The sequence below is a fragment of the Hyla sarda genome, unplaced genomic scaffold (assembly GCF_029499605.1).
Source record: "Hyla sarda isolate aHylSar1 unplaced genomic scaffold, aHylSar1.hap1 scaffold_629, whole genome shotgun sequence".
In the NCBI taxonomy this organism is placed as follows: Eukaryota; Metazoa; Chordata; class Amphibia; order Anura; family Hylidae; genus Hyla; species Hyla sarda.
The window spans coordinates 90,598-116,172 of record NW_026610644.1 but is presented as its reverse complement, the minus strand read 5'-3'; the positions used below and the strand labels follow the sequence as shown (position 1 = coordinate 116,172).

Genomic DNA, 25,575 nt, shown 5'->3' with positions numbered 1-25,575 from the left:
TGATGACCAATCCATTAGTGCAATGGATGGCTGGAAGCATTTGTCTTTGCCTTTGCAATACCACAGAAGCAATGCATGGTCAATGTACAGCAATGACACACCTGTGTGAACAGCCAGGAGACCCCCCCCATGTTATGTTACATAGTTACATAGTTAGTACGGTCGAAAAAAGACATATGTCCATCAAGTTCAACCAGGGAATTAAGGGGTAGGGGTGTGGCGCGATATTGGGGAAGGGATGAGATTTTATATTTCTTCATAAGCATTAATCTTATTTTGTCAATTAGGAACATTCAGCACCCACCCGCTATCAAGGCAGCTGCCTATCATGTCATGCCCTACCTGCACAGGTGTGCTGGCTACTCAAATGATCCAATTAAGGAGGCCATTTAGTCAGCAGCAGCAGAAGTCCTGTGCCTGGACGCTCCAACAGCGGCCAGACACAAGCAGAAGCAGAAGCAGCAGAAGCAGCAGCAGCACCACCTTTTGTTTTTTGGCTGCAGCAGCAGCAGCAAGGCCCACAGGGCTGGCTAGCTGGCTAGCCAGCAAGCAGGTAGCAATGAAAGTAGGAATCTTTCTTTTTAACCCTGTAAGGGGGTGGTGCACTGTACCCGAAGATACTGCCATATCGGGTCAATGCATAGGGCGACGGAAGCAAGCTTCGAAATCGGCCCCCGTTCTCAAAAATCCATTTAATATATGGTCCCCAGATAGGGGACGTATCAGATATTAAACTGATAAGAACAGATACTACACTTGATCTTAGCCAAAAGGCCGAGAAGCGATAACCGTGAAAGGGGCGGGCCCAACAAGGTCCCCTTCATGGGCACTATCACTGCTTGCTGTCAGGGAGGCTGCCAGACAATTTTCCATGCACACTCTGGGCTGGGGGGCAGTCAACCACCAGTACACACAGCAGAACCTAAACCCATACCATTATTGCTAAGCAGCAAGACAGGGGCCCATTGCACTCCCACGGGGCCTTTTTAAATGCAATCCATAACCCGGATTTGCCAGGAACCCTTCTTACTCCTCCTACTTGCATGTGACACTGGGCTTAGGATCTGCATAGGAAACACACACACAAGCACACACCTACCTTTGTTGCCTGCAGATGCCTCCTTGGCTGTCCCCAAACGGTATCAAACCAACACCCACGGGAAGCTGTAAGCATAGAGGACATGCCTGCACCCCATTGGACTTACCTGTGTGGGTTAAATCCGGGTTATTTGACAACCTATGGCGGTGATGGTTCTGCTCAGGCAGAGCAGTGCTGATGCTCCTCATAAAGCTGTCGCTGCTGTGAAGGTTCTAGGTGACATCACAAATCCCTATGGTTACATACACAACAAAGCTGGGTTGTTGTTGTTTACACTCTGCAAGGCCTGTGGAAGTGAGTGACATCATAGCACTGTAGTTCTGAGGGTTCTAGATGGATGCAACAATCTCCTGTTGCTTCTATGAAGGCCATAATAGACGACATCACCAAACAGCTCCATAGTCACATACACAGCAAAGGAGAGATGTTGTTTACACCTAGTGATGTCAGTGGTATTGAGTGACATCACAGCACAGTGCTAAGGCTCCTGGGCCTGGACACAGCAGCGGCTGCAATATCTCAACGGAGAATACGTTTATATATATGTGTGTGTGTGCGCGTATATATATATATATATATATATATATATATATATATATATATATTTCTCCGCCGAAATCACTTTTAAACCCATTTCCACCTTTTTTTCCCTTCTCTTCCTCTTACTTTTTTTTCACGTTTTTTTACGTTTTTCTCCTTTTCGCCTCTTTTCTGGGCGTATTATTCTTCTTTTTCTTCTTTTTTTTCGTCTAATGCATACCCCATCAGTGCAGCAATGCTTATTCAATACCGCCAGCAGATGGAGACACTGGGGGATAATTTTCTAAGGATTTATACTGATTTTTCCTGTCTGAATTTGTCGCACAGAAAGTTGCAGGCCAAATATGTGTGACATTTCTGCGACTTTAGCTTCTAGAGCATTTTTACAACATTATACATAGGTGCTGAATACATAAAAAGCGACTGTTCAGCGACAGACAAGTCGCATCGGCTGAAAGTAGGCCAGAATGTCAGTCCATGTTGGAGCAGGTTTAGATACAGTCTAAAGCATAGATCTCAAAGTCTGTGCACAGAATTTAGCAAGGGCCTCGCACCTTCTGATGCATCAGGTAGGTGCACAATAGCATAGCCTAACCCTCTGTACTTTGGTCTATATTGATGCGGGACATAGACAGCCAGCTGATGACCAATCCATTAGTGCAATGGATGGCTGGAAGCATTTGTCTTTGCCTTTGCAATACCACAGAAGCAATGCATGGTCAATGTACAGCAATGACACACCTGTGTGAACAGCCAGGAGACCCCCCCCCATGTTATGTTACATAGTTACATAGTTAGTACGGTCGAAAAAAGACATATGTCCATCAAGTTCAACCAGGGAATTAAGGGGTAGGGGTGTGGCGCGATATTGGGGAAGGGATGAGATTTTATATTTCTTCATAAGCATTAATCTTATTTTGTCAATTAGGAACATTCAGCACCCACCCGCTATCAAGGCAGCTGCCTATCATGTCATGCCCTACCTGCACAGGTGTGCTGGCTACTCAAATGATCCAATTAAGGAGGCCATTTAGTCAGCAGCAGCAGAAGTCCTGTGCCTGGACGCTCCAACAGCGGCCAGACACAAGCAGAAGCAGAAGCAGCAGAAGCACCACCTTTTGTTTTTTGGCTGCAGCAGCAGCAGCAAGGCCCACAGGGCTGGCTAGCTGGCTAGCCAGCAAGCAGGTAGCAATGAAAGTAGGAATCTTTCTTTTTAACCCTGTAAGGGGGTGGTGCACTGTACCCGAAGATACTGCCATATCGGGTCAATGCATAGGGCGACGGAAGCAAGCTTCGAAATCGGCCCCCGTTCTCAAAAATCCATTTAATATATGGTCCCCAGATAGGGGACGTATCAGATATTAAACTGATAAGAACAGATACTACACTTGATCTTAGCCAAAAGGCCGAGAAGCGATAACCGTGAAAGGGGCGGGCCCAACAAGGTCCCCTTCATGGGCACTATCACTGCTTGCTGTCAGGGAGGCTGCCAGACAATTTTCCATGCACACTCTGGGCTGGGGGGCAGTCAACCACCAGTACACACAGCAGAACCTAAACCCATACCATTATTGCTAAGCAGCAAGACAGGGGCCCATTGCACTCCCACGGGGCCTTTTTAAATGCAATCCATAACCCGGATTTGCCAGGAACCCTTCTTACTCCTCCTACTTGCATGTGACACTGGGCTTAGGATCTGCATAGGAAACACACACACAAGCACACACCTACCTTTGTTGCCTGCAGATGCCTCCTTGGCTGTCCCCAAACGGTATCAAACCAACACCCACGGGAAGCTGTAAGCATAGAGGACATGCCTGCACCCCATTGGACTTACCTGTGTGGGTTAAATCCGGGTTATTTGACAACCTATGGCGGTGATGGTTCTGCTCAGGCAGAGCAGTGCTGATGCTCCTCATAAAGCTGTCGCTGCTGTGAAGGTTCTAGGTGACATCACAAATCCCTATGGTTACATACACAACAAAGCTGGGTTGTTGTTGTTTACACTCTGCAAGGCCTGTGGAAGTGAGTGACATCATAGCACTGTAGTTCTGAGGGTTCTAGATGGATGCAACAATCTCCTGTTGCTTCTATGAAGGCCATAATAGACGACATCACCAAACAGCTCCATAGTCACATACACAGCAAAGGAGAGATGTTGTTTACACCTAGTGATGTCAGTGGTATTGAGTGACATCACAGCACAGTGCTAAGGCTCCTGGGCCTGGACACAGCAGCGGCTGCAATATCTCAACGGAGAATACGTTTATATATATGTGTGTGTGCGCGTATATATATATATATATATATATATATATATATATATATATATATATATATATATTTCTCCGCCGAAATCACTTTTAAACCCATTTCCACCTTTTTTTCCCTTCTCTTCCTCTTACTTTTTTTTCACGTTTTTTTACGTTTTTCTCCTTTTCGCCTCTTTTCTGGGCGTATTATTCTTCTTTTTCTTCTTTTTTTTCGTCTAATGCATACCCCATCAGTGCAGCAATGCTTATTCAATACCGCCAGCAGATGGAGACACTGGGGGATAATTTTCTAAGGATTTATACTGATTTTTCCTGTCTGAATTTGTCGCACAGAAAGTTGCAGGCCAAATATGTGTGACATTTCTGCGACTTTAGCTTCTAGAGCATTTTTACAACATTATACATAGGTGCTGAATACATAAAAAGCGACTGTTCAGCGACAGACAAGTCGCATCGGCTGAAAGTAGGCCAGAATGTCAGTCCATGTTGGAGCAGGTTTAGATACAGTCTAAAGTATAGATCTCAAAGTCTGTGCACAGAATTTAGCAAGGGCCTCGCACCTTCTGATGCATCAGGTAGGTGCACAATAGCATAGCCTAACCCTCTGTACTTTGGTCTATATTGATGCGGGACATAGACAGCCAGCTGATGACCAATCCATTAGTGCAATGGATGGCTGGAAGCATTTGTCTTTGCCTTTGCAATACCACAGAAGCAATGCATGGTCAATGTACAGCAATGACACACCTGTGTGAACAGCCAGGAGACCCCCCCCATGTTATGTTACATAGTTACATAGTTAGTACGGTCGAAAAAAGACATATGTCCATCAAGTTCAACCAGGGAATTAAGGGGTAGGGGTGTGGCGCGATATTGGGGAAGGGATGAGATTTTATATTTCTTCATAAGCATTAATCTTATTTTGTCAATTAGGAACATTCAGCACCCACCCGCTATCAAGGCAGCTGCCTATCATGTCATGCCCTACCTGCACAGGTGTGCTGGCTACTCAAATGATCCAATTAAGGAGGCCATTTAGTCAGCAGCAGCAGAAGTCCTGTGCCTGGACGCTCCAACAGCGGCCAGACACAAGCAGAAGCAGAAGCAGCAGAAGCAGCAGCAGCACCACCTTTTGTTTTTTGGCTGCAGCAGCAGCAGCAAGGCCCACAGGGCTGGCTAGCTGGCTAGCCAGCAAGCAGGTAGCAATGAAAGTAGGAATCTTTCTTTTTAACCCTGTAAGGGGGTGGTGCACTGTACCCGAAGATACTGCCATATCGGGTCAATGCATAGGGCGACGGAAGCAAGCTTCGAAATCGGCCCCCGTTCTCAAAAATCCATTTAATATATGGTCCCCAGATAGGGGACGTATCAGATATTAAACTGATAAGAACAGATACTACACTTGATCTTAGCCAAAAGGCCGAGAAGCGATAACCGTGAAAGGGGCGGGCCCAACAAGGTCCCCTTCATGGGCACTATCACTGCTTGCTGTCAGGGAGGCTGCCAGACAATTTTCCATGCACACTCTGGGCTGGGGGGCAGTCAACCACCAGTACACACAGCAGAACCTAAACCCATACCATTATTGCTAAGCAGCAAGACAGGGGCCCATTGCACTCCCACGGGGCCTTTTTAAATGCAATCCATAACCCGGATTTGCCAGGAACCCTTCTTACTCCTCCTACTTGCATGTGACACTGGGCTTAGGATCTGCATAGGAAACACACACACAAGCACACACCTACCTTTGTTGCCTGCAGATGCCTCCTTGGCTGTCCCCAAACGGTATCAAACCAACACCCACGGGAAGCTGTAAGCATAGAGGACATGCCTGCACCCCATTGGACTTACCTGTGTGGGTTAAATCCGGGTTATTTGACAACCTATGGCGGTGATGGTTCTGCTCAGGCAGAGCAGTGCTGATGCTCCTCATAAAGCTGTCGCTGCTGTGAAGGTTCTAGGTGACATCACAAATCCCTTTGGTTACATACACAACAAAGCTGGGTTGTTGTTGTTTACACTCTGCAAGGCCTGTGGAAGTGAGTGACATCATAGCACTGTAGTTCTGAGGGTTCTAGATGGATGCAACAATCTCCTGTTGCTTCTATGAAGGCCGTAATAGACGACATCACCAAACAGCTCCATAGTCACATACACAGCAAAGGAGAGATGTTGTTTACACCTAGTGATGTCAGTGGTATTGAGTGACATCACAGCACAGTGCTAAGGCTCCTGGGCCTGGACACAGCAGCGGCTGCAATATCTCAACGGAGAATACGTTTATATATATGTGTGTGTGTGCGCGTATATATATATATATATATATATATATATATATATTTCTCCGCCGAAATCACTTTTAAACCCATTTCCACCTTTTTTTCCCTTCTCTTCCTCTTACTTTTTTTTCACGTTTTTTTACGTTTTTCTCCTTTTCGCCTCTTTTCTGGGCGTATTATTCTTCTTTTTCTTCTTTTTTTTCGTCTAATGCATACCCCATCAGTGCAGCAATGCTTATTCAATACCGCCAGCAGATGGAGACACTGGGGGATAATTTTCTAAGGATTTATACTGATTTTTCCTGTCTGAATTTGTCGCACAGAAAGTTGCAGGCCAAATATGTGTGACATTTCTGCGACTTTAGCTTCTAGAGCATTTTTACAACATTATACATAGGTGCTGAATACATAAAAAGCGACTGTTCAGCGACAGACAAGTCGCATCGGCTGAAAGTAGGCCAGAATGTCAGTCCATGTTGGAGCAGGTTTAGATACAGTCTAAAGTATAGATCTCAAAGTCTGTGCACAGAATTTAGCAAGGGCCTCGCACCTTCTGATGCATCAGGTAGGTGCACAATAGCATAGCCTAACCCTCTGTACTTTGGTCTATATTGATGCGGGACATAGACAGCCAGCTGATGACCAATCCATTAGTGCAATGGATGGCTGGAAGCATTTGTCTTTGCCTTTGCAATACCACAGAAGCAATGCATGGTCAATGTACAGCAATGACACACCTGTGTGAACAGCCAGGAGACCCCCCCCATGTTATGTTACATAGTTACATAGTTAGTACGGTCGAAAAAAGACATATGTCCATCAAGTTCAACCAGGGAATTAAGGGGTAGGGGTGTGGCGCGATATTGGGGAAGGGATGAGATTTTATATTTCTTCATAAGCATTAATCTTATTTTGTCAATTAGGAACATTCAGCACCCACCCGCTATCAAGGCAGCTGCCTATCATGTCATGCCCTACCTGCACAGGTGTGCTGGCTACTCAAATGATCCAATTAAGGAGGCCATTTAGTCAGCAGCAGCAGAAGTCCTGTGCCTGGACGCTCCAACAGCGGCCAGACACAAGCAGAAGCAGAAGCAGCAGAAGCAGCAGCAGCACCACCTTTTGTTTTTTGGCTGCAGCAGCAGCAGCAAGGCCCACAGGGCTGGCTAGCTGGCTAGCCAGCAAGCAGGTAGCAATGAAAGTAGGAATCTTTCTTTTTAACCCTGTAAGGGGGTGGTGCACTGTACCCGAAGATACTGCCATATCGGGTCAATGCATAGGGCGACGGAAGCAAGCTTCGAAATCGGCCCCCGTTCTCAAAAATCCATTTAATATATGGTCCCCAGATAGGGGACGTATCAGATATTAAACTGATAAGAACAGATACTACACTTGATCTTAGCCAAAAGGCCGAGAAGCGATAACCGTGAAAGGGGCGGGCCCAACAAGGTCCCCTTCATGGGCACTATCACTGCTTGCTGTCAGGGAGGCTGCCAGACAATTTTCCATGCACACTCTGGGCTGGGGGGCAGTCAACCACCAGTACACACAGCAGAACCTAAACCCATACCATTATTGCTAAGCAGCAAGACAGGGGCCCATTGCACTCCCACGGGGCCTTTTTAAATGCAATCCATAACCCGGATTTGCCAGGAACCCTTCTTACTCCTCCTACTTGCATGTGACACTGGGCTTAGGATCTGCATAGGAAACACACACACAAGCACACACCTACCTTTGTTGCCTGCAGATGCCTCCTTGGCTGTCCCCAAACGGTATCAAACCAACACCCACGGGAAGCTGTAAGCATAGAGGACATGCCTGCACCCCATTGGACTTACCTGTGTGGGTTAAATCCGGGTTATTTGACAACCTATGGCGGTGATGGTTCTGCTCAGGCAGAGCAGTGCTGATGCTCCTCATAAAGCTGTCGCTGCTGTGAAGGTTCTAGGTGACATCACAAATCCCTATGGTTACATACACAACAAAGCTGGGTTGTTGTTGTTTACACTCTGCAAGGCCTGTGGAAGTGAGTGACATCATAGCACTGTAGTTCTGAGGGTTCTAGATGGATGCAACAATCTCCTGTTGCTTCTATGAAGGCCATAATAGACGACATCACCAAACAGCTCCATAGTCACATACACAGCAAAGGAGAGATGTTGTTTACACCTAGTGATGTCAGTGGTATTGAGTGACATCACAGCACAGTGCTAAGGCTCCTGGGCCTGGACACATATCTCAACGGAGAATACGTTTATATATATGTGTGTGTGTGCGCGTATATATATATATATATATATATATATATATATATATATATATATATATATATATTTCTCCGCCGAAATCACTTTTAAACCCATTTCCACCTTTTTTTCCCTTCTCTTCCTCTTACTTTTTTTTCACGTTTTTTTACGTTTTTCTCCTTTTCGCCTCTTTTCTGGGCGTATTATTCTTCTTTTTCTTCTTTTTTTTCGTCTAATGCATACCCCATCAGTGCAGCAATGCTTATTCAATACTGCCAGCAGATGGAGACACTGGGGGATAATTTTCTAAGGATTTATACTGATTTTTCCTGTCTGAATTTGTCGCACAGAAAGTTGCAGGCCAAATATGTGTGACATTTCTGCGACTTTAGCTTCTAGAGCATTTTTACAACATTATACATAGGTGCTGAATACATAAAAAGCGACTGTTCAGCGACAGACAAGTCGCATCGGCTGAAAGTAGGCCAGAATGTCAGTCCATGTTGGAGCAGGTTTAGATACAGTCTAAAGTATAGCTCTCAAAGTCTGTGCACAGAATTTAGCAAGGGCCTCGCACCTTCTGATGCATCAGGTAGGTGCACAATAGCATAGCCTAACCCTCTGTACTTTGGTCTATATTGATGCGGGACATAGACAGCCAGCTGATGACCAATCCATTAGTGCAATGGATGGCTGGAAGCATTTGTCTTTGCCTTTGCAATACCACAGAAGCAATGCATGGTCAATGTACAGCAATGACACACCTGTGTGAACAGCCAGGAGACCCCCCCCATGTTATGTTACATAGTTACATAGTTAGTACGGTCGAAAAAAGACATATGTCCATCAAGTTCAACCAGGGAATTAAGGGGTAGGGGTGTGGCGCGATATTGGGGAAGGGATGAGATTTTATATTTCTTCATAAGCATTAATCTTATTTTGTCAATTAGGAACATTCAGCACCCACCCGCTATCAAGGCAGCTGCCTATCATGTCATGCCCTACCTGCACAGGTGTGCTGGCTACTCAAATGATCCAATTAAGGAGGCCATTTAGTCAGCAGCAGCAGAAGTCCTGTGCCTGGACGCTCCAACAGCGGCCAGACACAAGCAGAAGCAGAAGCAGCAGAAGCAGCAGCAGCACCACCTTTTGTTTTTTGGCTGCAGCAGCAGCAGCAAGGCCCACAGGGCTGGCTAGCTGGCTAGCCAGCAAGCAGGTAGCAATGAAAGTAGGAATCTTTCTTTTTAACCCTGTAAGGGGGTGGTGCACTGTACCCGAAGATACTGCCATATCGGGTCAATGCATAGGGCGACGGAAGCAAGCTTCGAAATCGGCCCCCGTTCTCAAAAATCCATTTAATATATGGTCCCCAGATAGGGGACGTATCAGATATTAAACTGATAAGAACAGATACTACACTTGATCTTAGCCAAAAGGCCGAGAAGCGATAACCGTGAAAGGGGCGGGCCCAACAAGGTCCCCTTCATGGGCACTATCACTGCTTGCTGTCAGGGAGGCTGCCAGACAATTTTCCATGCACACTCTGGGCTGGGGGGCAGTCAACCACCAGTACACACAGCAGAACCTAAACCCATACCATTATTGCTAAGCAGCAAGACAGGGGCCCATTGCACTCCCACGGGGCCTTTTTAAATGCAATCCATAACCCGGATTTGCCAGGAACCCTTCTTACTCCTCCTACTTGCATGTGACACTGGGCTTAGGATCTGCATAGGAAACACACACACAAGCACACACCTACCTTTGTTGCCTGCAGATGCCTCCTTGGCTGTCCCCAAACGGTATCAAACCAACACCCACGGGAAGCTGTAAGCATAGAGGACATGCCTGCACCCCATTGGACTTACCTGTGTGGGTTAAATCCGGGTTATTTGACAACCTATGGCGGTGATGGTTCTGCTCAGGCAGAGCAGTGCTGATGCTCCTCATAAAGCTGTCGCTGCTGTGAAGGTTCTAGGTGACATCACAAATCCCTATGGTTACATACACAACAAAGCTGGGTTGTTGTTGTTTACACTCTGCAAGGCCTGTGGAAGTGAGTGACATCATAGCACTGTAGTTCTGAGGGTTCTAGATGGATGCAACAATCTCCTGTTGCTTCTATGAAGGCCATAATAGACGACATCACCAAACAGCTCCATAGTCACATACACAGCAAAGGAGAGATGTTGTTTACACCTAGTGATGTCAGTGGTATTGAGTGACATCACAGCACAGTGCTAAGGCTCCTGGGCCTGGACACAGCAGCGGCTGCAATATCTCAACGGAGAATACGTTTATATATATGTGTGTGTGTGCGCGTATATATATATATATATATATATATATATATATATATATATATATTTCTCCGCCGAAATCACTTTTAAACCCATTTCCACCTTTTTTTCCCTTCTCTTCCTCTTACTTTTTTTTCACGTTTTTTTACGTTTTTCTCCTTTTCGCCTCTTTTCTGGGCGTATTATTCTTCTTTTTCTTCTTTTTTTTCGTCTAATGCATACCCCATCAGTGCAGCAATGCTTATTCAATACCGCCAGCAGATGGAGACACTGGGGGATAATTTTCTAAGGATTTATACTGATTTTTCCTGTCTGAATTTGTCGCACAGAAAGTTGCAGGCCAAATATGTGTGACATTTCTGCGACTTTAGCTTCTAGAGCATTTTTACAACATTATACATAGGTGCTGAATACATAAAAAGCGACTGTTCAGCGACAGACAAGTCGCATCGGCTGAAAGTAGGCCAGAATGTCAGTCCATGTTGGAGCAGGTTTAGATACAGTCTAAAGCATAGATCTCAAAGTCTGTGCACAGAATTTAGCAAGGGCCTCGCACCTTCTGATGCATCAGGTAGGTGCACAATAGCATAGCCTAACCCTCTGTACTTTGGTCTATATTGATGCGGGACATAGACAGCCAGCTGATGACCAATCCATTAGTGCAATGGATGGCTGGAAGCATTTGTCTTTGCCTTTGCAATACCACAGAAGCAATGCATGGTCAATGTACAGCAATGACACACCTGTGTGAACAGCCAGGAGACCCCCCCCCCCCCATGTTATGTTACATAGTTACATAGTTAGTACGGTCGAAAAAAGACATATGTCCATCAAGTTCAACCAGGAATTAAGGGGTAGGGGTGTGGCGCGATATTGGGGAAGGGATGAGATTTTATATTTCTTCATAAGCATTAATCTTATTTTGTCAATTAGGAACATTCAGCACCCACCCGCTATCAAGGCAGCTGCCTATCATGTCATGCCCCTACCTGCACAGGTGTGCTGGCTACTCAAATGATCCAATTAAGGAGGCCATTTAGTCAGCAGCAGCAGAAGTCCTGTGCCTGGACGCTCCAACAGCGGCCAGACACAAGCAGAAGCAGAAGCAGCAGAAGCAGCAGCAGCACCACCTTTTGTTTTTTGGCTGCAGCAGCAGCAGCAAGGCCCACAGGGCTGGCTAGCTGGCTAGCCAGCAAGCAGGTAGCAATGAAAGTAGGAATCTTTCTTTTTAACCCTGTAAGGGGGTGGTGCACTGTACCCGAAGATACTGCCATATCGGGTCAATGCATAGGGCGACGGAAGCAAGCTTCGAAATCGGCCCCCGTTCTCAAAAATCCATTTAATATATGGTCCCCAGATAGGGGACGTATCAGATATTAAACTGATAAGAAACAGATACTACACTTGATCTTAGCCAAAAGGCCGAGAAGCGATAACCGTGAAAGGGGCGGGCCCAACAAGGTCCCCTTCATGGGCACTATCACTGCTTGCTGTCAGGGAGGCTGCCAGACAATTTTCCATGCACACTCTGGGCTGGGGGCAGTCAACCACCAGTACACACAGCAGAACCTAAACCCATACCATTATTGCTAAGCAGCAAGACAGGGGCCCATTGCACTCCCACGGGGCCTTTTTAAATGCAATCCATAACCCGGATTTGCCAGGAACCCTTCTTACTCCTCCTACTTGCATGTGACACTGGGCTTAGGATCTGCATAGGAAACACACACACAAGCACACACCTACCTTTGTTGCCTGCAGATGCCTCCTTGGCTGTCCCCAAACGGTATCAAACCAACACCCACGGGAAGCTGTAAGCATAGAGGACATGCCTGCACCCCATTGGACTTACCTGTGGTGGGTTAAATCCGGGTTATTTGACAACCTATGGCGGTGATGGTTCTGCTCAGGCAGAGCAGTGCTGATGCTCCTCATAAAGCTGTCGCTGCTGTGAAGGTTCTAGGGTGACATCACAAATCCCTATGGTTACATACACAACAAAGCTGGGTTGTTGTTGTTTACACTCTGCAAGGCCTGTGGAAGTGAGTGACATCATAGCACTGTAGTTCTGAGGGTTCTAGATGGATGCAACAATCTCCTGTTGCTTCTATGAAGGCCATAATAGACGACATCACCAAACAGCTCCATAGTCACATACACAGCAAAGGAGAGATGTTGTTTACACCTAGTGATGTCAGTGGTATTGAGTGACATCACAGCACAGTGCTAAGGCTCCTGGGCCTGGACACAGCAGCGGCTGCAATATCTCAACGGAGAATACGTTTATATATATGTGTGTGTGCGCGTATATATATATATATATATATATATATATATATATATATATATATTATTTCTCCGCCGAAATCACTTTTAAACCCATTTCCACCTTTTTTTTCCCTTCTCTTCCTCTTACTTTTTTTTCACGTTTTTTTACGTTTTTCTCCTTTTCGCCTCTTTTCTGGGGCGTATTATTCTTCTTTTTCTTCTTTTTTTTCGTCTAATGCATACCCCATCAGTGCAGCAATGCTTATTCAATACCGCCAGCAGATGGAGACACTGGGGATAATTTTTCTAAGGATTTATACTGATTTTTCCTGTCTGAATTTGTCGCACAGAAAGTTGCAGGCCCAAATATGTGTGACATTTCTGCGACTTTAGCTTCTAGAGCATTTTTACAACATTATACATAGGTGCTGAATACATAAAAAGCGACTGTTCAGCGACAGACAAGTCGCATCGGCTGAAAGTAGGCCAGAATGTCAGTCCATGTTGGAGCAGGTTTAGATACAGTCTAAAGTATAGATCTCAAAGTCTGTGCACAGAATTTAGCAAGGGCCTCGCACCTTCTGATGCATCAGGTAGGTGCACAATAGCATAGCCTAACCCTCTGTACTTTGGTCTATATTGATGCGGGACATAGACAGCCAGCTGATGACCAATCCATTAGTGCAATGGATGGCTGGAAGCATTTGTCTTTGCCTTTGCAATACCACAGAAGCAATGCATGGTCAATGTACAGCAATGACACACCTGTGTGAACAGCCAGGAGACCCCCCCCATGTTATGTTACATAGTTACATAGTTAGTACGGTCGAAAAAAGACATATGTCCATCAAGTTCAACCAGGGAATTAAGGGGTAGGGGTGTGGCGCGATATTGGGGAAGGGATGAGATTTTATATTTCTTCATAAGCATTAATCTTATTTTGTCAATTAGGAACATTCAGCACCCACCCGCTATCAAGGCAGCTGCCTATCATGTCATGCCCTACCTGCACAGGTGTGCTGGCTACTCAAATGATCCAATTAAGGAGGCCATTTAGTCAGCAGCAGCAGAAGTCCTGTGCCTGGACGCTCCAACAGCGGCCAGACACAAGCAGAAGCAGAAGCAGCAGAAGCAGCAGCAGCACCACCTTTTGTTTTTTGGCTGCAGCAGCAGCAGCAAGGCCCACAGGGCTGGCTAGCTGGCTAGCCAGCAAGCAGGTAGCAATGAAAGTAGGAATCTTTCTTTTTAACCCTGTAAGGGGGTGGTGCACTGTACCCGAAGATACTGCCATATCGGGTCAATGCATAGGGCGACGGAAGCAAGCTTCGAAATCGGCCCCCGTTCTCAAAAATCCATTTAATATATGGTCCCCAGATAGGGGACGTATCAGATATTAAACTGATAAGAACAGATACTACACTTGATCTTAGCCAAAAGGCCGAGAAGCGATAACCGTGAAAGGGGCGGGCCCAACAAGGTCCCCTTCATGGGCACTATCACTGCTTGCTGTCAGGGAGGCTGCCAGACAATTTTCCATGCACACTCTGGGCTGGGGGGCAGTCAACCACCAGTACACACAGCAGAACCTAAACCCATACCATTATTGCTAAGCAGCAAGACAGGGGCCCATTGCACTCCCACGGGGCCTTTTTAAATGCAATCCATAACCCGGATTTGCCAGGAACCCTTCTTACTCCTCCTACTTGCATGTGACACTGGGCTTAGGATCTGCATAGGAAACACACACACAAGCACACACCTACCTTTGTTGCCTGCAGATGCCTCCTTGGCTGTCCCCAAACGGTATCAAACCAACACCCACGGGAAGCTGTAAGCATAGAGGACATGCCTGCACCCCATTGGACTTACCTGTGTGGGTTAAATCCGGGTTATTTGACAACCTATGGCGGTGATGGTTCTGCTCAGGCAGAGCAGTGCTGATGCTCCTCATAAAGCTGTCGCTGCTGTGAAGGTTCTAGGTGACATCACAAATCCCTTTGGTTACATACACAACAAAGCTGGGTTGTTGTTGTTTACACTCTGCAAGGCCTGTGGAAGTGAGTGACATCATAGCACTGTAGTTCTGAGGGTTCAAGATGGATGCAACAATCTCCTGTTGCTTCTATGAAGGCCGTAATAGACGACATCACCAAACAGCTCCATAGTCACATACACAGCAAAGGAGAGATGTTGTTTACACCTAGTGATGTCAGTGGTATTGAGTGACATCACAGCACAGTGCTAAGGCTCCTGGGCCTGGACACAGCAGCGGCTGCAATATCTCAACGGAGAATACGTTTATATCTATGTGTGTGTGTGCGCATATATAGATATATATATATATATATATGTATATATATATATTTCTCCGCCGAAATCACTTTTAAACCCATTTCCACCTTTTTTTCCCTTCTCTTCCTCTTACTTTTTTTTCACGTTTTTTTACGTTTTTCTCCTTTTCGCCTCTTTTCTGGGCGTATTATTCTTCTTTTTCTTCTTTTTTTTCGTCTAATGCATACCCCATCAGTGCAGCAATGCTTATTCAATACCGCCAGCAGATGGAGACACTGGGGGATAATTTTCTAAGGATTTATACTGATTTTTCCTGTCTGAATTTGTCGCACAGAAAGTTGCAGGCCAAATATGTGTGACATTTCTGCGACTTTAGCTTCTAGAGCATTTTTACAACATTATACATAGGTGCTGAATACATAAAAAGCGACTGTTCAGCGACAGACAAGTCGCATCGGCTGAAAGTAGGCCAGAATGTCAGTCCATGTTGGAGCAGGTTTAGATACAGTCTAAAGCATAGATCTCAAAGTCTGTGCACAGAATTTAGCAAGGGCCTCGCACCTTCTGATGCATCAGGTAGGTGCACAATAGCATAGCCTAACCCTCTGTACTTTGGTCTATATTGATGCGGGACATAGACAGCCAGCTGATGACCAATCCATTAGTGCAATGGATGGCTGGAAGCATTTGTCTTTGCCTTTGCAATACCACAGAAGCAATGCATGGTCAATGTACAGCAATGTTACACCTGTGTGAACAGCCAGGAGACCCCCCCCATGTTATGTTACATAGTTACATAGTTAGTACGGTCGAAAAAAGACATATGTCCATCACGTTCAACCAGGGAATTAAGGGGTAGGGGTGTGGCGCGATATTGGGGAAGGGATGAGATTTTATATTTCTTCATAAGCATTAATCTTATTTTGTCAATTAGGAACATTCAGCACCCACCCGCTATCAAGGCAGCTGCCTATCATGTCATGCCCTACCTGCACAGGTGTGCTGGCTACTCAAATGATCCAATTAAGGAGGCCATTTAGTCAGCAGCAGCAGAAGTCCTGTGCCTGGACGCTCCAACAGGGGCCAGACACAAGCAGAAGCAGAAGCAGCAGAAGCAGCAGCAGCACCACCTTTTGTTTTTTGGCTGCAGCAGCAGCAAGGCCCACAGGGCTGGCTAGCTGGCTAGCCAGCAAGCAGGTAGCAATGAAAGTAGGAATCTTTCTTTTTAACCCTGTAAGGGGGTGGTGCACTGTACCCGAAGATACTGCCATATCGGGTCAATGCATAGGGCGACGGAAGCAAGCTTCGAAATCGGCCCCCGTTCTCAAAAATCCATTTAATATATGGTCCCCAGATAGGGGACGTATCAGATATTAAACTGATAAGAACAGATACTACACTTGATCTTAGCCAAAAGGCCGAGAAGCGATAACCGTGAAAGGGGCGGGCCCAACAAGGTCCCCTTCATGGGCACTATCACTGCTTGCTGTCAGGGAGGCTGCCAGACAATTTTCCATGCACACTCTGGGCTGGGGGGCAGTCAACCACCAGTACACACAGCAGAACCTAAACCCATACCATTATTGCTAAGCAGCAAGACAGGGGCCCATTGCACTCCCACGGGGCCTTTTTAAATGCAATCCATAACCCGGATTTGCCAGGAACCCTTCTTACTCCTCCTACTTGCATGTGACACTGGGCTTAGGATCTGCATAGGAAACACACACACAAGCACACACCTACCTTTGTTGCCTGCAGATGCCTCCTTGGCTGTCCCCAAACGGTATCAAACCAACACCCACGGGAAGCTGTAAGCATAGAGGACATGCCTGCACCCCATTGGACTTACCTGTGTGGGTTAAATCCGGGTTATTTGACAACCTATGGCGGTGATGGTTCTGCTCAGGCAGAGCAGTGCTGATGCTCCTCATAAAGCTGTCGCTGCTGTGAAGGTTCTAGGTGACATCACAAATCCCTTTGGTTACATACACAACAAAGCTGGGTTGTTGTTGTTTACACTCTGCAAGGCCTGTGGAAGTGAGTGACATCATAGCACTGTAGTTCTGAGGGTTCAAGATGGATGCAACAATCTCCTGTTGCTTCTATGAAGGCCGTAATAGACGACATCACCAAACAGCTCCATAGTCACATACACAGCAAAGGAGAGATGTTGTTTACACCTAGTGATGTCAGTGGTATTGAGTGACATCACAGCACAGTGCTAAGGCTCCTGGGCCTGGACACAGCAGCGGCTGCAATATCTCAACGGAGAATACGTTTATATCTATGTGTGTGTGTGCGCATATATATATATATATATATATATATATATATATATATATATATATTTCTCCGCCGAAATCACTTTTAAACCCATTTCCACCTTTTTTTCCCTTCTCTTCCTCTTACTTTTTTTTCACGTTTTTTTACGTTTTTCTCCTTTTCGCCTCTTTTCTGGGCGTATTATTCTTCTTTTTCTTCTTTTTTTTCGTCTAATGCATACCCCATCAGTGCAGCAATGCTTATTCAATACCGCCAGCAGATGGAGACACTGGGGGATAATTTTCTAAGGATTTATACTGATTTTTCCTGTCTGAATTTGTCGCACAGAAAGTTGCAGGCCAAATATGTGTGACATTTCTGCGACTTTAGCTTCTAGAGCATTTTTACAACATTATACATAGGTGCTGAATACATAAAAAGCGACTGTTCAGCGACAGACAAGTCGCATCGGCTGAAAGTAGGCCAGAATGTCAGTCCATGTTGGAGCAGGTTTAGATACAGTCTAAAGCATAGATCTCAAAGTCTGTGCACAGAATTTAGCAAGGGCCTCGCACCTTCTGATGCATCAGGTAGGTGCACAATAGCATAGCCTAACCCTCTGTACTTTGGTCTATATTGATGCGGGACATAGACAGCCAGCTGATGACCAATCCATTAGTGCAATGGATGGCTGGAAGCATTTGTCTTTGCCTTTGCAATACCACAGAAGCAATGCATGGTCAATGTACAGCAATGACACACCTGTGTGAACAGCCAGGAGACCCCCCCCCATGTTATGTTACATAGTTACATAGTTAGTACGGTCGAAAAAAGACATATGTCCATCACGTTCAACCAGGGAATTAAGGGGTAGGGGTGTGGCGCGATATTGGGGAAGGGATGAGATTTTATATTTCTTCATAAGCATTAATCTTATTTTGTCAATTAGGAACATTCAGCACCCACCCGCTATCAAGGCAGCTGCCTATCATGTCATGCCCTACCTGCACAGGTGTGCTGGCTACTCAAATGATCCAATTAAGGAGGCCATTTAGTCAGCAGCAGCAGAAGTCCTGTGCCTGGACGCTCCAACAGGGGCCATACACAAGCAGAAGCAGAAGCAGCAGAAGCAGCAGCAGCACCACCTTTTGTTTTTTGGCTGCAGCAGCAGCAAGGCCCACAGGGCTGGCTAGCTGGCTAGCCAGCAAGCAGGTAGCAATGAAAGTAGGAATCTTTCTTTTTAACCCTGTAAGGGGGTGGTGCACTGTACCCGAAGATACTGCCATATCGGGTCAATGCATAGGGCGACGGAAGCAAGCTTCGAAATCGGCCCCCGTTCTCAAAAATCCATTTAATATATGGTCCCCAGATAGGGGACGTATCAGATATTAAACTGATAAGAACAGATACTACACTTGATCTTAGCCAAAAGGCCGAGAAGCGATAACCGTGAAAGGGGCGGGCCCAACAAGGTCCCCTTCATGGGCACTATCACTGCTTGCTGTCAGGGAGGCTGCCAGACAATTTTCCATGCACACTCTGGGCTGGGGGGCAGTCAACCACCAGTACACACAGCAGAACCTAAACCCATACCATTATTGCTAAGCAGCAAGACAGGGGCCCATTGCACTCCCACGGGGCCTTTTTAAATGCAATCCATAACCCGGATTTGCCAGGAACCCTTCTTACTCCTCCTACTTGCATGTGACACTGGGCTTAGGATCTGCATAGGAAACACACACACAAGCACACACCTACCTTTGTTGCCTGCAGATGCCTCCTTGGCTGTCCCCAAACGGTATCAAACCAACACCCACGGGAAGCTGTAAGCATAGAGGACATGCCTGCACCCCATTGGACTTACCTGTGTGGGTTAAATCCGGGTTATTTGACAACCTATGGCGGTGATGGTTCTGCTCAGGCAGAGCAGTGCTGATGCTCCTCATAAAGCTGTCGCTGCTGTGAAGGTTCTAGGTGACATCACAAATCCCTTTGGTTACATACACAACAAAGCTGGGTTGTTGTTGTTTACACTCTGCAAGGCCTGTGGAAGTGAGTGACATCATAGCACTGTAGTTCTGAGGGTTCAAGATGGATGCAACAATCTCCTGTTGCTTCTATGAAGGCCGTAATAGACGACATCACCAAACAGCTCCATAGTCACATACACAGCAAAGGAGAGATGTTGTTTACACCTAGTGATGTCAGTGGTATTGAGTGACATCACAGCACAGTGCTAAGGCTCCTGGGCCTGGACACAGCAGCGGCTGCAATATCTCAACGGAGAATACGTTTATATCTATGTGTGTGTGTGCGCATATATATATATATATATATATATATATATATATTTCTCCGCCGAAATCACTTTTAAACCCATTTCCACCTTTTTTTCCCTTCTCTTCCTCTTACTTTTTTTTCACGTTTTTTTACGTTTTTCTCCTTTTCGCCTCTTTTCTGGGCGTATTATTCTTCTTTTTCTTCTTTTTTTTCGTCTAATGCATACCCCATCAGTGCAGCAATGCTTATTCAATACCGCCAGCAGATGGAGACACTGGGGGATAATTTTCTAAGGATTTATACTGATTTTTCCTGTCTGAATTTGTCGCACAGAAAGTTGCAGGCCAAATATGTGTGACATTTCTGCGACTTTAGCTTCTAGAGCATTTTTACAACATTATACATAGGTGCTGAATACATAAAAAGCGACTGTTCAGCGACAGACAAGTCGCATCGGCTGAAAGTAGGCCAGAATGTCAGTCCATGTTGGAGCAGGTTTAGATACAGTCTAAAGCATAGATCTCAAAGTCTGTGCACAGAATTTAGCAAGGGCCTCGCACCTTCTGATGCATCAGGTAGGTGCACAATAGCATAGCCTAACCCTCTGTACTTTGGTCTATATTGATGCGGGACATAGACAGCCAGCTGATGACCAATCCATTAGTGCAATGGATGGCTGGAAGCATTTGTCTTTGCCTTTGCAATACCACAGAAGCAATGCATGGTCAATGTACAGCAATGACACACCTGTGTGAACAGCCAGGAGACCCCCCCCATGTTATGTTACATAGTTACATAGTTAGTACGGTCGAAAAAAGACATATGTCCATCACGTTCAACCAGGGAATTAAGGGGTAGGGGTGTGGCGCGATATTGGGGAAGGGATGAGATTTTATATTTCTTCATAAGCATTAATCTTATTTTGTCAATTAGGAACATTCAGCACCCACCCGCTATCAAGGCAGCTGCCTATCATGTCATGCCCTACCTGCACAGGTGTGCTGGCTACTCAAATGATCCAATTAAGGAGGCCATTTAGTCAGCAGCAGCAGAAGTCCTGTGCCTGGACGCTCCAACAGGGGCCAGACACAAGCAGAAGCAGAAGCAGCAGAAGCAGCAGCAGCACCACCTTTTGTTTTTTGGCTGCAGCAGCAGCAAGGCCCACAGGGCTGGCTAGCTGGCTAGCCAGCAAGCAGGTAGCAATGAAAGTAGGAATCTTTCTTTTTAACCCTGTAAGGGGGTGGTGCACTGTACCCGAAGATACTGCCATATCGGGTCAATGCATAGGGCGACGGAAGCAAGCTTCGAAATCGGCCCCCGTTCTCAAAAATCCATTTAATATATGGTCCCCAGATAGGGGACGTATCAGATATTAAACTGATAAGAACAGATACTACACTTGATCTTAGCCAAAAGGCCGAGAAGCGATAACCGTGAAAGGGGCGGGCCCAACAAGGTCCCCTTCATGGGCACTATCACTGCTTGCTGTCAGGGAGGCTGCCAGACAATTTTCCATGCACACTCTGGGCTGGGGGGCAGTCAACCACCAGTACACACAGCAGAACCTAAACCCATACCATTATTGCTAAGCAGCAAGACAGGGGCCCATTGCACTCCCACGGGGCCTTTTTAAATGCAATCCATAACCCGGATTTGCCAGGAACCCTTCTTACTCCTCCTACTTGCATGTGACACTGGGCTTAGGATCTGCATAGGAAACACACACACAAGCACACACCTACCTTTGTTGCCTGCAGATGCCTCCTTGGCTGTCCCCAAACGGTATCAAACCAACACCCACGGGAAGCTGTAAGCATAGAGGACATGCCTGCACCCCATTGGACTTACCTGTGTGGGTTAAATCCGGGTTATTTGACAACCTATGGCGGTGATGGTTCTGCTCAGGCAGAGCAGTGCTGATGCTCCTCATAAAGCTGTCGCTGCTGTGAAGGTTCTAGGTGACATCACAAATCCCTTTGGTTACATACACAACAAAGCTGGGTTGTTGTTGTTTACACTCTGCAAGGCCTGTGGAAGTGAGTGACATCATAGCACTGTAGTTCTGAGGGTTCAAGATGGATGCAACAATCTCCTGTTGCTTCTATGAAGGCCGTAATAGACGACATCACCAAACAGCTCCATAGTCACATACACAGCAAAGGAGAGATGTTGTTTACACCTAGTGATGTCAGTGGTATTGAGTGACATCACAGCACAGTGCTAAGGCTCCTGGGCCTGGACACAGCAGCGGCTGCAATATCTCAACGGAGAATACGTTTATATCTATGTGTGTGTGTGCGCATATATATATATATATATATATATATATATATATATATATTTCTCCGCCGAAATCACTTTTAAACCCATTTCCACCTTTTTTTCCCTTCTCTTCCTCTTACTTTTTTTTCACGTTTTTTTACGTTTTTCTCCTTTTCGCCTCTTTTCTGGGCGTATTATTCTTCTTTTTCTTCTTTTTTTTCGTCTAATGCATACCCCATCAGTGCAGCAATGCTTATTCAATACCGCCAGCAGATGGAGACACTGGGGGATAATTTTCTAAGGATTTATACTGATTTTTCCTGTCTGAATTTGTCGCACAGAAAGTTGCAGGCCAAATATGTGTGACATTTCTGCGACTTTAGCTTCTAGAGCATTTTTACAACATTATACATAGGTGCTGAATACATAAAAAGCGACTGTTCAGCGACAGACAAGTCGCATCGGCTGAAAGTAGGCCAGAATGTCAGTCCATGTTGGAGCAGGTTTAGATACAGTCTAAAGCATAGATCTCAAAGTCTGTGCACAGAATTTAGCAAGGGCCTCGCACCTTCTGATGCATCAGGTAGGTGCACAATAGCATAGCCTAACCCTCTGTACTTTGGTCTATATTGATGCGGGACATAGACAGCCAGCTGATGACCAATCCATTAGTGCAATGGATGGCTGGAAGCATTTGTCTTTGCCTTTGCAATACCACAGAAGCAATGCATGGTCAATGTACAGCAATGACACACCTGTGTGAACAGCCAGGAGACCCCCCCCCATGTTATGTTACATAGTTACATAGTTAGTACGGTCGAAAAAAGACATATGTCCATCACGTTCAACCAGGGAATTAAGGGGTAGGGGTGTGGCGCGATATTGGGGAAGGGATGAGATTTTATATTTCTTCATAAGCATTAATCTTATTTTGTCAATTAGGAACATTCAGCACCCACCCGCTATCAAGGCAGCTGCCTATCATGTCATGCCCTACCTGCACAGGTGTGCTGGCTACTCAAATGATCCAATTAAGGAGGCCATTTAGTCAGCAGCAGCAGAAGTCCTGTGCCTGGACGCTCCAACAGGGGCCAGACACAAGCAGAAGCAGAAGCAGCAGAAGCAGCAGCAGCACCACCTTTTGTTTTTTGGCTGCAGCAGCAGCAAGGCCCACAGGGCTGGCTAGCTGGCTAGCCAGCAAGCAGGTAGCAATGAAAGTAGGAATCTTTCTTTTTAACCCTGTAAGGGGGTGGTGCACTGTACCCGAAGATACTGCCATATCGGGTCAATGCATAGGGCGACGGAAGCAAGCTTCGAAATCGGCCCCCGTTCTCAAAAATCCATTTAATATATGGTCCCCAGATAGGGGACGTATCAGATATTAAACTGATAAGAACAGATACTACACTTGATCTTAGCCAAAAGGCCGAGAAGCGATAACCGTGAAAGGGGCGGGCCCAACAAGGTCCCCTTCATGGGCACTATCACTGCTTGCTGTCAGGGAGGCTGCCAGACAATTTTCCATGCACACTCTGGGCTGGGGGGCAGTCAACCACCAGTACACACAGCAGAACCTAAACCCATACCATTATTGCTAAGCAGCAAGACAGGGGCCCATTGCACTCCCACGGGGCCTTTTTAAATGCAATCCATAACCCGGATTTGCCAGGAACCCTTCTTACTCCTCCTACTTGCATGTGACACTGGGCTTAGGATCTGCATAGGAAACACACACACAAGCACACACCTACCTTTGTTGCCTGCAGATGCCTCCTTGGCTGTCCCCAAACGGTATCAAACCAACACCCACGGGAAGCTGTAAGCATAGAGGACATGCCTGCACCCCATTGGACTTACCTGTGTGGGTTAAATCCGGGTTATTTGACAACCTATGGCGGTGATGGTTCTGCTCAGGCAGAGCAGTGCTGATGCTCCTCATAAAGCTGTCGCTGCTGTGAAGGTTCTAGGTGACATCACAAATCCCTTTGGTTACATACACAACAAAGCTGGGTTGTTGTTGTTTACACTCTGCAAGGCCTGTGGAAGTGAGTGACATCATAGCACTGTAGTTCTGAGGGTTCAAGATGGATGCAACAATCTCCTGTTGCTTCTATGAAGGCCGTAATAGACGACATCACCAAACAGCTCCATAGTCACATACACAGCAAAGGAGAGATGTTGTTTACACCTAGTGATGTCAGTGGTATTGAGTGACATCACAGCACAGTGCTAAGGCTCCTGGGCCTGGACACAGCAGCGGCTGCAATATCTCAACGGAGAATACGTTTATATCTATGTGTGTGTGTGCGCATATATATATATATATATATATATATATATATATATATATATATTTCTCCGCCGAAATCACTTTTAAACCCATTTCCACCTTTTTTTCCCTTCTCTTCCTCTTACTTTTTTTTCACGTTTTTTTACGTTTTTCTCCTTTTCGCCTCTTTTCTGGGCGTATTATTCTTCTTTTTCTTCTTTTTTTTCGTCTAATGCATACCCCATCAGTGCAGCAATGCTTATTCAATACCGCCAGCAGATGGAGACACTGGGGGATAATTTTCTAAGGATTTATACTGATTTTTCCTGTCTGAATTTGTCGCACAGAAAGTTGCAGGCCAAATATGTGTGACATTTCTGCGACTTTAGCTTCTAGAGCATTTTTACAACATTATACATAGGTGCTGAATACATAAAAAGCGACTGTTCAGCGACAGACAAGTCGCATCGGCTGAAAGTAGGCCAGAATGTCAGTCCATGTTGGAGCAGGTTTAGATACAGTCTAAAGCATAGATCTCAAAGTCTGTGCACAGAATTTAGCAAGGGCCTCGCACCTTCTGATGCATCAGGTAGGTGCACAATAGCATAGCCTAACCCTCTGTACTTTGGTCTATATTGATGCGGGACATAGACAGCCAGCTGATGACCAATCCATTAGTGCAATGGATGGCTGGAAGCATTTGTCTTTGCCTTTGCAATACCACAGAAGCAATGCATGGTCAATGTACAGCAATGACACACCTGTGTGAACAGCCAGGAGACCCCCCCCCATGTTATGTTACATAGTTACATAGTTAGTACGGTCGAAAAAAGACATATGTCCATCACGTTCAACCAGGGAATTAAGGGGTAGGGGTGTGGCGCGATATTGGGGAAGGGATGAGATTTTATATTTCTTCATAAGCATTAATCTTATTTTGTCAATTAGGAACATTCAGCACCCACCCGCTATCAAGGCAGCTGCCTATCATGTCATGCCCTACCTGCACAGGTGTGCTGGCTACTCAAATGATCCAATTAAGGAGGCCATTTAGTCAGCAGCAGCAGAAGTCCTGTGCCTGGACGCTCCAACAGGGGCCAGACACAAGCAGAAGCAGAAGCAGCAGAAGCAGCAGCAGCACCACCTTTTGTTTTTTGGCTGCAGCAGCAGCAAGGCCCACAGGGCTGGCTAGCTGGCTAGCC

The 25,575-nt window shown here is 46.0% G+C and overlaps 11 non-coding genes across 11 annotated transcripts; all 11 read right to left on the bottom strand.

Moving 5' to 3' along the window:
* Window positions 1-595: 595 nt before the first annotated feature.
* On the bottom strand, window positions 596-786 carry LOC130341857 (U2 spliceosomal RNA). The gene has a single exon (XR_008881618.1). It is a non-coding gene; the product is annotated as a U2 spliceosomal RNA (small nuclear RNA).
* A 2,080-nt stretch (window positions 787-2,866) lies between these two features.
* LOC130341855 (U2 spliceosomal RNA) lies at window positions 2,867-3,057 on the bottom strand. Its single transcript, XR_008881617.1, has one exon. It is a non-coding gene; the product is annotated as a U2 spliceosomal RNA (small nuclear RNA).
* Window positions 3,058-5,153: 2,096 nt separating this feature from the next.
* Window positions 5,154-5,344, bottom strand: LOC130341854 (U2 spliceosomal RNA). The gene has a single exon (XR_008881616.1). It is a non-coding gene; the product is annotated as a U2 spliceosomal RNA (small nuclear RNA).
* A 2,078-nt stretch (window positions 5,345-7,422) lies between these two features.
* Window positions 7,423-7,613, bottom strand: LOC130341853 (U2 spliceosomal RNA). Its single transcript, XR_008881615.1, has one exon. It is a non-coding gene; the product is annotated as a U2 spliceosomal RNA (small nuclear RNA).
* A 2,085-nt stretch (window positions 7,614-9,698) lies between these two features.
* On the bottom strand, window positions 9,699-9,889 carry LOC130341852 (U2 spliceosomal RNA). Its single transcript, XR_008881614.1, has one exon. It is a non-coding gene; the product is annotated as a U2 spliceosomal RNA (small nuclear RNA).
* Window positions 9,890-11,982: 2,093 nt separating this feature from the next.
* On the bottom strand, window positions 11,983-12,174 carry LOC130341805 (U2 spliceosomal RNA). The gene has a single exon (XR_008881575.1). It is a non-coding gene; the product is annotated as a U2 spliceosomal RNA (small nuclear RNA).
* A 2,093-nt stretch (window positions 12,175-14,267) lies between these two features.
* LOC130341851 (U2 spliceosomal RNA) lies at window positions 14,268-14,458 on the bottom strand. The gene has a single exon (XR_008881613.1). It is a non-coding gene; the product is annotated as a U2 spliceosomal RNA (small nuclear RNA).
* Window positions 14,459-16,539: 2,081 nt separating this feature from the next.
* LOC130341849 (U2 spliceosomal RNA) lies at window positions 16,540-16,730 on the bottom strand. Its single transcript, XR_008881611.1, has one exon. It is a non-coding gene; the product is annotated as a U2 spliceosomal RNA (small nuclear RNA).
* Window positions 16,731-18,816: 2,086 nt separating this feature from the next.
* LOC130341848 (U2 spliceosomal RNA) lies at window positions 18,817-19,007 on the bottom strand. Its single transcript, XR_008881610.1, has one exon. It is a non-coding gene; the product is annotated as a U2 spliceosomal RNA (small nuclear RNA).
* A 2,073-nt stretch (window positions 19,008-21,080) lies between these two features.
* Window positions 21,081-21,271, bottom strand: LOC130341847 (U2 spliceosomal RNA). The gene has a single exon (XR_008881609.1). It is a non-coding gene; the product is annotated as a U2 spliceosomal RNA (small nuclear RNA).
* Window positions 21,272-23,351: 2,080 nt separating this feature from the next.
* LOC130341846 (U2 spliceosomal RNA) lies at window positions 23,352-23,542 on the bottom strand. The gene has a single exon (XR_008881608.1). It is a non-coding gene; the product is annotated as a U2 spliceosomal RNA (small nuclear RNA).
* Window positions 23,543-25,575: the final 2,033 nt, after the last annotated feature.